The sequence below is a fragment of the Rattus norvegicus genome, chromosome 5 (genome assembly GCF_021556685.1).
Source record: "Rattus norvegicus strain SHRSP/BbbUtx chromosome 5, alternate assembly SHRSP_T2T, whole genome shotgun sequence".
Classification (NCBI taxonomy): Eukaryota; Metazoa; Chordata; class Mammalia; order Rodentia; family Muridae; genus Rattus; species Rattus norvegicus.
In genome coordinates, this window is record NC_141538.1 from 4,200,001 (window position 1) to 4,210,585 (window position 10,585).

At 38.8% G+C, this 10,585-nt stretch overlaps 1 long non-coding RNA gene across 1 annotated transcript in view; it reads right to left on the reverse strand.

Moving 5' to 3' along the window:
• LOC148005576 (uncharacterized) overlaps positions 1–6,108 on the reverse strand; it is a 72,624-nt gene extending 66,516 nt beyond the window's left edge. Inside the window, exon 1 of the long non-coding RNA XR_015620594.1 lies at positions 5,922–6,108. This is a non-coding gene — a long non-coding RNA (uncharacterized LOC148005576). The remainder of the gene's footprint in view (positions 1–5,921) is intronic.
• Between the last annotated feature and the right edge of the window lie 4,477 nt (positions 6,109–10,585).

The window sequence follows — 10,585 nt, forward strand, 5'->3', positions numbered from 1 at the left end:
TAATTGGCTCATAAGAACAGCAAGGTATAGAAGCAGTTACGGCCTTCTCAATTTGCTTGTTTCATTAGTAGGAACTCATTAAAGATATAGGCAAATTAAAGTGTAAATAAGGAGTCTCATTCTCCATAATTACAACTGTATATCTACTACTTGTTTCCAGCATTCAGATGAAACACTCACTGTACCCAGGCCATTTGAACAATGCTCTGTGGGTTTTCATAGTACACTTTGTCCATAAACCTCAGGACAGTTTTAGAAAATGACCTATATTCAGAACAATGTGGTATAAACTCCATAAATGTCAGTGGATCCAAGCCAGTATACACTGAATATGCTTAAATGGTGTTGCACCATTGAGTCCCATTCCTGAAGCCTCTTGGATACATAGCTCTAACTGGGTGATAAATGTAGGGTATCTTTGCACATTATTTTCCTGCAATGACAACAATTTGGAAGGAACCCAGAAAGATTGTTAGGGCTTGATGGCTCGCATACTAGCCAAAATAAAAAGAGCTTAAAGATGAATAAAGCCCTGCACCAAAATATGGTTAAACTGATGCCATTCTTTGACCTGTGTATGCATGAAACAAGAACAAAGAACAAGCATACACACATTCATACACACACTTGAAAAAGAACAGAAAAGAAAATTATCTATATTCTTACATTGTTTTTTCTAAGGAGAGAAACCAACAAAATATATTCATGAAGATAATATACCAAATGAGAGAACGAAGTATGATTCCACCAAAGTCTATTGTGTGAAATCAGTGATGTTATTGGGCTTACTAATACAGAAAAAGACTGAGGGTTTACTTTTACCTCAAACAGCTACATTACTAAAATTCTTAGTTCAGTATAGAAGACATCATGGAAGTCACATTAAGGAGTCCAAATTACAATGAGCATTCCAGATTCTACATATGCTAGTATTGCTCAAGATCATTTGAAGGTGAATTAAGGTAAGACAGAGTGATGGCTAGACTTCTTGGTAAGGATTGTGAGAACTCCCCACTCTGTTCTCTAGAGTGGGGTGCCAATAGTTCCATTACAGTTATTATAGACCCAGCTATCCCAGTGATCTGCTCTTTAGGGACCTATGCTATTGGGCCAAGATAGTTGGGACTCTGAGATGGTAATTGTATAAGCATGTTATTTACAGAAGAAGTGAGGCATAGTAGAACGTATATTCTCAAAGGACTTGGAAAAAAACAAAACAAAACAAAAAACCCACTGTCATACCTGTTCTAATTACTTTCCTACAAATCCTACCACTTTTTAGAGGTGAATCCTTGTATTGCTTTGCATGTCACATTGTTGAGACAAAATGCTGGACAAAAGGCAAATTTAAATAGGACAAAGTGTTTATTTTGGCTCACAGTTGAGGGTTCATCATATCGTGGTGTGGAAGACATGGTAGCAGATGCATGAGGAAGTCATTTACTTTGAATCGATTGTCAGTAAGCAAACCAAGATGAATGCTGTGCTCAGCTTACTTCCTCCTTCTCATTCAGTTCAGGATTCCCATAGGTACAATAGTGTCCCCCACATTTGAGGCAGGTCTTTATGTGTCAGCTAATTTAATATGATAATTCTTCATATATGCCAGTTGGCTTAGTTCCAAGTGATTTTACATCCTGACACTTGGGCAATAGTAAGCAGGTCAAACCTTATCTCAAAGTTACACTATCTGCTACCATGTAACAAAGAAGAGACAGAGTGTATTTAGCCAATCTCCAGACATTAGCATAAGTAATACCATGTTAGAGCCATAATTATGACTTTTAAAATCCAGGCCCCAATACCTGCTAAAATGAAAACAAAGACAGGATTCATCCAAGACCTGGCCCATATTTCCAAGAAAGTCCCTAAATGTACTAACCTTTGTTATTTGCTTCTGTATTTCTGTTTCTTGCTACCTAAAGTGTGACAAACAGGGTCTGGTTTTATGCATAAAAGAAAAAAAAAGTTTCAAAGGTTCCAGGATTCCTGATTTAGACAAGTTCTATGAGCTACAGGCCAGCAATAAGTACTTTATTCTTTTTTTTCTCTAGCCAGCTTTAAGAGAATGGTTGAGTGGTCTCTTTTGGGATCCCTTCACAATGTTCTGCAAAAAACGGTAAGATCCCCAGAGACTGAGATGATGCTGGGATACTGGGTATCTTAAATTACCTCTGGATCTAAAATAGAGAGAAATCAGAAAGTTCCTTGGGGAAGCACACCCTGAGATGTTTAAGGGTTCCACAAACTTTTCTGACTTCAAGTCCAGACTACCCACCCCTCTACCCTAAAATAAAAAATAACAGTAAGACATGTAAAACTGTCATATTTGAATGATGTTTATGGTGCCTTCTTAACAGGACACATATTAAAGAGTGGACATAACCCCAATTCTAGTGTTCAAGATCCAATATCAGTGGACTGTGTGGTTTACGTTTGTGGGGTGGCCACCTCTGGCTATCTTTACACTTTTCTTGACTGTATTTCTCTCTGTGTGTTGGTCAGTTTCATTTTTGGTTAAAGAACCAAATCTAAAATAAGAGGAGTAAGCAATCCAAGGACCACTGTCAAAGGCACCAACTCTGCCCATAAAGTCGTGTACTACTTCTGGTAAGCTCATGATCCTCCCTATGGTAGAGAGAGAGAGAGATTGCACAGTCAAGGCTGGCTTAGTAAAGCACAACCAAAAAGGATTTTACAGAAAAGGATTTCTCACCCAGAATACTCCAGATCTTCTGTGAGATAGATTGGTCCTCCATTGAAGTCAGTTAGCCATTGAGGAAACTCTGGATTGCCAGATGATTCAGGCCATTTAGAACATGGGGACTGGAGGCCCAACCCATGCAGTTTCTGTATTTTGACCAGTGGATTTCTCTAGTGCAAAACTGACCTCCCTGACTGAAAACCTGTGGCCTCATGTACCTCAATCCTTTTGATTTGCCAAGAAACAGAGCAACACAGAATTCAGACTGTTCTCTCCGTACCCCTGGAAGAAGTTATATTTTCTCCTCCCTGTGGCCCAGCATAGGACCAGTCATGTTTTGGAAAAGAATAATAGCTCTCCTGTCCAAGACTTTGCAGGAAGAAGTAGCCTCCTGTACCTGAGGCCCCTCTCCCCTCCACATACAAAGAGTGACTCTGAATATGGGGTCTTTTAAGAATATCCCTGTAGTCATCTCTGGATGGCTTAACTGTCAAGAAGAATCAATTCTGTACAAATATAATTCTCAAAGTTGGACTTAGAGTCCACTAATGTGATTTTAGTAGAAAAGTGAGTGAGGGAGAGGGAAAGCGAGGGGGAGAGGGAGGGGGAGAGAGAGGGGAAGAGGGAGGGGGAGAGGGAGATTAACATATGAAATAATCCAGTTGGGAGAGACCTAAGCTGAAGCTACGAGGCATTTTTGAAAAAAACAAAAGTGTGGTGCATAATATAAGGTAGATGTTGTGTAAATGACATAGAAAGATTCAGGACTCTTGTACCCTGTACATTTTACAGTATCACATTTGTTCCAGCTTTCTAGAAATGCCTTTCATGTCCTGAGAAAAATTTCTCTATTTCTTTTACTATCAGGTATCATTGTTTTAATTATTTTTTCCAAAACACAAAATCCTAGAAATATAACCTCATGTCCTCTTAATACAGACCCATGTCCATAAATGAACTTCTTGGAAACAATCCAGGACCACCTTTATGCTTCCTGATTTCGGAAATCTCTGGCTCGGAATGCAGAACTACATTTCTTATAAGTTCTGATGTAGGTATTGAAATGGTTTGGTCAGAATTTTAATAATATCAAAGGGATTATAATGCTGAGGGCCATTCTAACAAGGTTGTAAATCAACAAATATTTTCAATACACTGGCAGCACAACATAGATGGGTTACAAAAAAGCAGGGAAATCTCTGCTGAAAGCCAGAGATGCTGTCTAGTGATATTTTCTTTCTTCCCTCCTTCCTTTCTTTCTTCCTTCCTTTCTTTCTTTCTTTCTTCCTTTCTTCCTTCCTTCCTTCCTTTCTTTCTTCCTTTTTTTCTTTCTTTCTTTCTTTCTTTTTTCTTGCTGGATGCTACAGTCTCTGTTCACACATTCCAAAGAATTCAACAAAAACTCATAGCAGGTCAAAAAAAATTGATGATAAATGGACATCCTGCTAAAAATTACTAAATATAACATGTAAGGAGTATGAATATTTTAAAAAGAGTAAAAAATATCTTTCAAGCATCAATAAAAAGCTACTCAACTAACCATGCTCCCTTGTTATCTTGGTCATCATTAAATATTAATCTACTAATTTTACCTTGCAAAGAATGTTATAGGAAACATATGGACACACGATGGTGTAGTCTCCAGTACCTCAACAAAGAGACATTGTCCTAAATTCTTTTAGAAGCCTGGTTTCTAGAATAATAATTCTATAAAAATATTATCTCAATTTAGACCTGTTTCCCTAGGTTTGCTCATGCCACATATTGTCTAGAATGACTCCATCCAAATTACCAGTTTTATGTCAACTTTCTGTTACCAATATTATACCTTTTTAACCATATCCAATAACTTAAAAGCCAATAGTCCATAACCAAGGCATGTAGAGCATATTTATACATTTAAAACCAATCAGAAACAAAATTGAAGTGGCTACACATGTCTTTAATATTTAGACCAAGCACCATTTTTACCCTTTTAGCTATGATGTTAAGAGAAGCACCTTGTCACCTGTTGAGTCTAATAATCAGCTCATGTAGACGCTTACCCCTGGGCAGCTTCTCCAGCTGACCTAGACTCTTGGCTACAGGTGTAGGGCTCTAAAGGCCGATTGAAACTGCTTTTTATTCATTTGTTCCTTTTTGAAACGAGTTAAAACCAAATCAAGGTGTGAAAGACCAGCAGATAAAGTTTTTACCATTTTCTCTTTTGAAGATGAAACATAAAACATTTAAGCAACAAGAAACAAAAAACCACAGACATAAACTGACAAACATGGACAGCTTGGTGCACCAAGGACAGACAATAGACAAAGGGGAAAAACTAGATGGTGTCCCGCCAAGGGGATCCAGATTCCAATAGGAGTCAGCAGAGAGGTAGGATTTCCCCTTTCCCACCACTTCCACGGTGACCATCCACTCAAGTGGAGTTGATATGGACGATGGATTGTCTCAATTCCTGGACTAGTCCATCAATGTGTTGAAACCAAATTCCTGTAAGATACTGAGATATATTACGGGATATCTGAGCAGCACGACTGACATTCACAAATGGTATGGAAGTGAAACACAGCCCTGAATATTTTTACTCACAACCCAATTACATTAACTCCATCAAGCTGTGCATGGGCATTGAGAAGTCCTTTTGTTTGATTCTCCAGAGTAAATTTTTCAGGCGGTCTACCTCTATCAAATCTGATCAGTATGACTCTTTGAAGCTCTTCTTCATAGCGAGCTGCCTCATCTTCTAAATCCTCTTCCTCAGAGGAGTCAAGCTCGTCTGTCTCTGAGCTATCAAGCTCTAAAGCCTCTAACTCCTTTCCCAGATAAAGGCTTCTCCTTTACAAAACTTTTTTCTCCTTTCTCTGTTTCTCTCCCAGGGCGTTCTTTTCCCAACCTCTCGCTCCCTCAGATCTGAAGTCTTTGGAAGGGTCTTTTTGCTTATATTTATCTTTTCTCTTTGAGCTCTTTAATTTTTTTCGCTCTGTTTCTGACATGCTGCCTTGTAACTCCCCTAGCACTCTCTGTCCTGCTATTACAGTTGGGCGGCTCCCATTTTCTAGGCATGACTTCTGACATTGTCTAGCAGCAGCCACAAAATCAAAAACCAAAAGAGAAAGCATGAAGGCAGCCAAAACGATAACAAAAACTTCCGCACCATCTTCCCAGCGGGGGAGAGAAGTGGAACAGATCAAGACCAAGCATATCTTTCAGAGCTTACCTTAAACACTACAGTTCTGGATTCTCTCCCTGGACGGAGGACCACTCCTCGGTGCCTGGCGATGGTGTGGCGTTTTTTTCCTGGGTTTCAGCACCAGATGTCCCATGCTATCTCGCCAGCAAGAACACGTGGGGACACACGAATCCTTCTGCAGCAAAAACGTTTATTGTATCTTAAAGAGAGGGCCTGGGGCGCCAGCATAGCACGGCTTATATACACCCTAGCGCGGTGCATCCACACATGATTATCCATGATCTCATAGGCACGCCCCGGAGTGGGCAAAGACCTGGCACGAAGGCACTCTTGCACATGTGCACACAGTTAACTTCCTGAAAGGAAGTTGGCTGGCGCGGCGAAGGCCAGCACCATCTAGTAATGGCAAAAGCTATCCCGGCTTTCCATGTGGGGCGCAGTGGAAGCCAGCGCCATCTTGTGGTGACAAATGTTATTGCGGCTCTCCACAGATAATGGTTACAGAGATGACTCAATTGATAAAATAATATTCATATGTAAAAACCTGAGTCAATTCCCAGCACTTATGTAAACACACAGGCACAGGCATGGTAGATTATCCTTATAACCACAGTGCTGGAGAGGTAGATTCATGGTAACCTCTGAAGCTTTCAAGTTAGGCAGTCACAGGGAGAAACCTTGCCTAAAAAATAAAGGGGGCATGGAGAGTATAGGTAGATATTGACAGAAAACAACACCTGAGATTGACCTCTATCCTCTGAAAATTCCCCAACACACACACACACACACACACACACACACACAAATTTCAACAATAAAAATAGTTAAATGCACTCAGATATTTCATAATCAGAAAAAAAGAGCAACCATGAAAATTGATCTTCCAGAGTTACTTAGGCACAGAAGTATGCTGATGTGACATTTAAAAGCAATTTAGCAAAATGTATTTCATTGTGATAGTTGTGTTTGTAATGAAAAAAAATAGGCATCCTTCATTTGTAGAAGGAATCAACTACTGTATTGAAAACAAGGACATAAAAAATCAAGTATGTATCCTTTTATCATATTCAAGTTATGCCTCCATGATCAAAATACTACTTAAGGGACATTTAAAGCAAAAAGGACTATACAAAGTATCAGAAAAACCAGGAGCTATATCTTTGAGAAAATCAAAAAGATAGATAAATGCAGACTATCCAGAGGGCACACAGAGTATATCCAAATAAACAAAATCAGAAATGCAAAGGGAGCCATAAAAAACAGAATAAGAGTAAATTCAATTTGCATTTCCCTTATGACTAAAGATGTTGAACATTTCTTTAGGTGTTTCTCAGCCATTCGGCATTCCTCAGCGGTGAATTCTTTGTTTAGCTCTGAACCCCATTTTTTAATAGGGTTATTTGTTTCCCTGCGGTCTAACTTCTTGAGTTCTTTGTATATTTTGGATATAAGGCCTCTATCTGTTGTAGGATTGGTAAAGATCTTTTCCCAATCTGTTGGTTGCCGTTTTGTCCTAACCACCGTGTCCTTTGCCTTACAGAAGCTTTGCAGTTTTATGAGATCCCATTTGTCGATTCTTGATCTTAGAGCATAAGCCATTGGTATTTTGTTCAGGAAATTTTTTGCAGTGCCCATGTGTTCCAGATGCTTCCCTAGTTTTTCTTCTATTAGTTTGAGTGTGTCTGGTTTGATGTGGAGGTCCTTGATCCACTTGGACTTAAGCTTTGTACAGGGTGATAAGCATGGATCGATCTGCATTCTTCTACATGTTGCCCTCCAGTTGAACCAGCACCATTTGCTGAAAATGCTATCTTTTTTCCATTGGATGGTTTTGGCTCCTTTGTCAAAAATCAAGTGACCATAGGTGTGTGGGTTCATTTCTGGGTCTTCAATTCTATTCCATTGGTCTATCTGTCTGTCTCTGTACCAATACCATGCAGTTTTTATCACTATTGCTCTGTAATACTGCTTGAGTTCAGGGATAGTGATTCCCCCTGAAGTCCTTTTATTGTTGAGGATAGCTTTAGCTATCCTGGGTTTTTTGTTATTCCAGATGAATTTGCAAATTGTTCTGTCTAACTCTTTGAAGAATTGGATTGGTATTTTGATGGGGATTGCATTGAATCTGTAGATTGCTTTTGGTAAAATGGCCATTTTTACTATATTAATCCTGCCAATCCATGAGCATGGGAGATCTTTCCATCTTCTGAGGTCTTCTTCAATTTCTTTCCTCAGTGTCTTGAAGTTCTTATTGTACAGATCTTTTACTTGCTTGGTTAAAGTCACACCGAGGTACTTTATATTATTTGGGTCTATTATGAAGGGTGTCGTTTCCCTAATTTCTTTCTCGGCTTGTTTCTCTTTTGTATAGAGGAAGGCAACTGATTTATTTGAGTTAATTTTATACCCAGCCACTTTGCTGAAGTTGTTTATCAGCTTTAGTAGTTCTCTGGTGGAACTTTTGGGATCACTTAAATATACTATCATTTCATCTGCAAATAGTGATATTTTGACTTCTTCTTTTCCGATCTGTATCCCCTTGATCTCCTTTTGTTGTCTGATTGCTCTGGCTAGAACTTCAAGGACTATATTGAATAAGTAGGGAGAGAGTGGGCAGCCTTGTCTAGTCCCTGATTTTAGTGGGATTGCTTCGAGTTTCTCTCCATTTAGTTTAATGTTAGCAACTGGTTTGCTGTATATGGCTTTTACTATGTTTAGGTATGGGCCTTGAATTCCTATTCTTTCCAGGACTTTTATCATGAAGGGGTGTTGAATTTTGTCAAATGCTTTCTCAGCATCTAATGAAATGATCATGTGGTTTTGTTCTTTCAGTTTGTTTATATGATGGATCACGTTGATGGTTTTCCGTATATTAAACCATCCCTGCATGCCTGGGATGAAGCCTACTTGATCATGGTGGATGATTGTTTTGATGTGCTCTTGAATTCGGTTTGCCAGAATTTTATTGAGTATTTTTGCGTCGATATTCATAAGGGAAATTGGTCTGAAGTTCTCTTTCTTTGTTGTGTCTTTGTGTGGTTTAGGTATAAGAGTAATTGTGGCTTCGTAGAAGGAATTCGGTAGTGCTCCATCTGTTTCAATTTTGTGGAATAGTTTGGATAATATTGGTATGAGGTCTTCTATGAAGGTTTGATAGAATTCTGCACTAAACCCGTCTGGACCCCGGCTCTTTTTGGTTGGAAGACCTTTAATGACTGCTTCTATTTCCTTAGGAGTTATGGGGTTGTTTAAATGGTTTATCTGTTCCTGATTTAACTTCGATACCTGGTATCTGTCTAGGAAATTGTCCATTTCCTGAAGATTTTCAAATTTTGTTGAATATAGGTTTTTATAGTAAGATCTGATGATTTTTTGAATTTCCTCTGAATCTGTAGTTATGTCTCCCTTTTCATTTCTAATTTTGTTAATTTGGACGCACTCTCTGTGTCCTCTCGTTAGTCTGGCTAAGGGTTTATCTATCTTGTTGATTTTCTCAAAGAACCAACTTTTGGTTCTGTTGATTCTTTCTATGGTCCTTTTTGTTTCTACTTGGTTGATTTCAGCTCTGAGTTTGATTATTTCCTGCCTTCTACTCCTCCTGGGTGTATTTGCTTCTTTTTGTTCTAGAGCTTTTAGGTGTGCTGTCAAGCTGCTGACATATGCTCTTTCCTGTTTCTTTCTGCAGGCACTCAGCGCTATGAGTTTTCCTCTTAGCACAGCTTTCATTGTGTCCCATAAGTTTGGGTATGTTGTATCTTCATTTTCATTAAATTCTAAAAAGTTTTTAATTTCTTTCTTTATTTCTTCCTTGACCAGGTTATCATTGAGTAGAGCATTGTTCAATTTCCACGTATATGTGGGCATTCTTCCCTTATTGTTATTGAAGACCAGTTTTAGGCCGTGGTGGTCCGATAGCACGCATGGGATTATTTCTATCTTTCTGTACCTGTTGAGGCCCGTTTTTTGACCAATTATATGGTCAATTTTGGAGAAAGTACCATGAGGAGCTGAGAAGAAGGTATATGCTTTTGCTTTAGGATAGAATGTTCTACAAATATCCGTTAAGTCCATTTGGCTCATGACTTCTCTTAGTCTGTCGACATCACTGTTTAATTTCTGTTTCCATGATCTGTCCATTGATGAGAGTGGGGTGTTGAAGCCTCCCACTATTATTGTGTGAGGTGCAATGTGTGTTTTGAGCTTTAGTAAGGTTTCTTTTACGTATGTAGGTGCCCTTGTATTTGGGGCATAGATATTTAGGATTGAGAGTTCATCTTGGTGGATTTTTCCTTTGATGAATATGAAGTGTCCTTCCTTATCTTTTTTGATGACTTTTAGTTGGAAATTGATTTTATTTGATATTAGAATGGCTACTCCAGCTTGCTTCTTCTGACCATTTGCTTGGAAAGTTGTTTTCCAGCCTTTCACTCTGAGGTAGTGTCTGTCTTTGTCTCTGAGGTGTGTTTCCTGTAGGCAGCAGAATGCAGGGTCCTCATTGTGTATCCAGTTTGTTAATCTATGTCTTTTTATTGGGGAGTTGAGGCCATTGATATTGAGAGATATTAAGGAATAGTGATTATTGCTTCCCTTTATATTCATATTTGGATGTGAGGTTATGTTTGTGTGCTTTCATTCTCTTTGTTTTGTTGCCAAGACGATTAGTTTCTTGCTTCTTCTAGGGTATAGCTTGC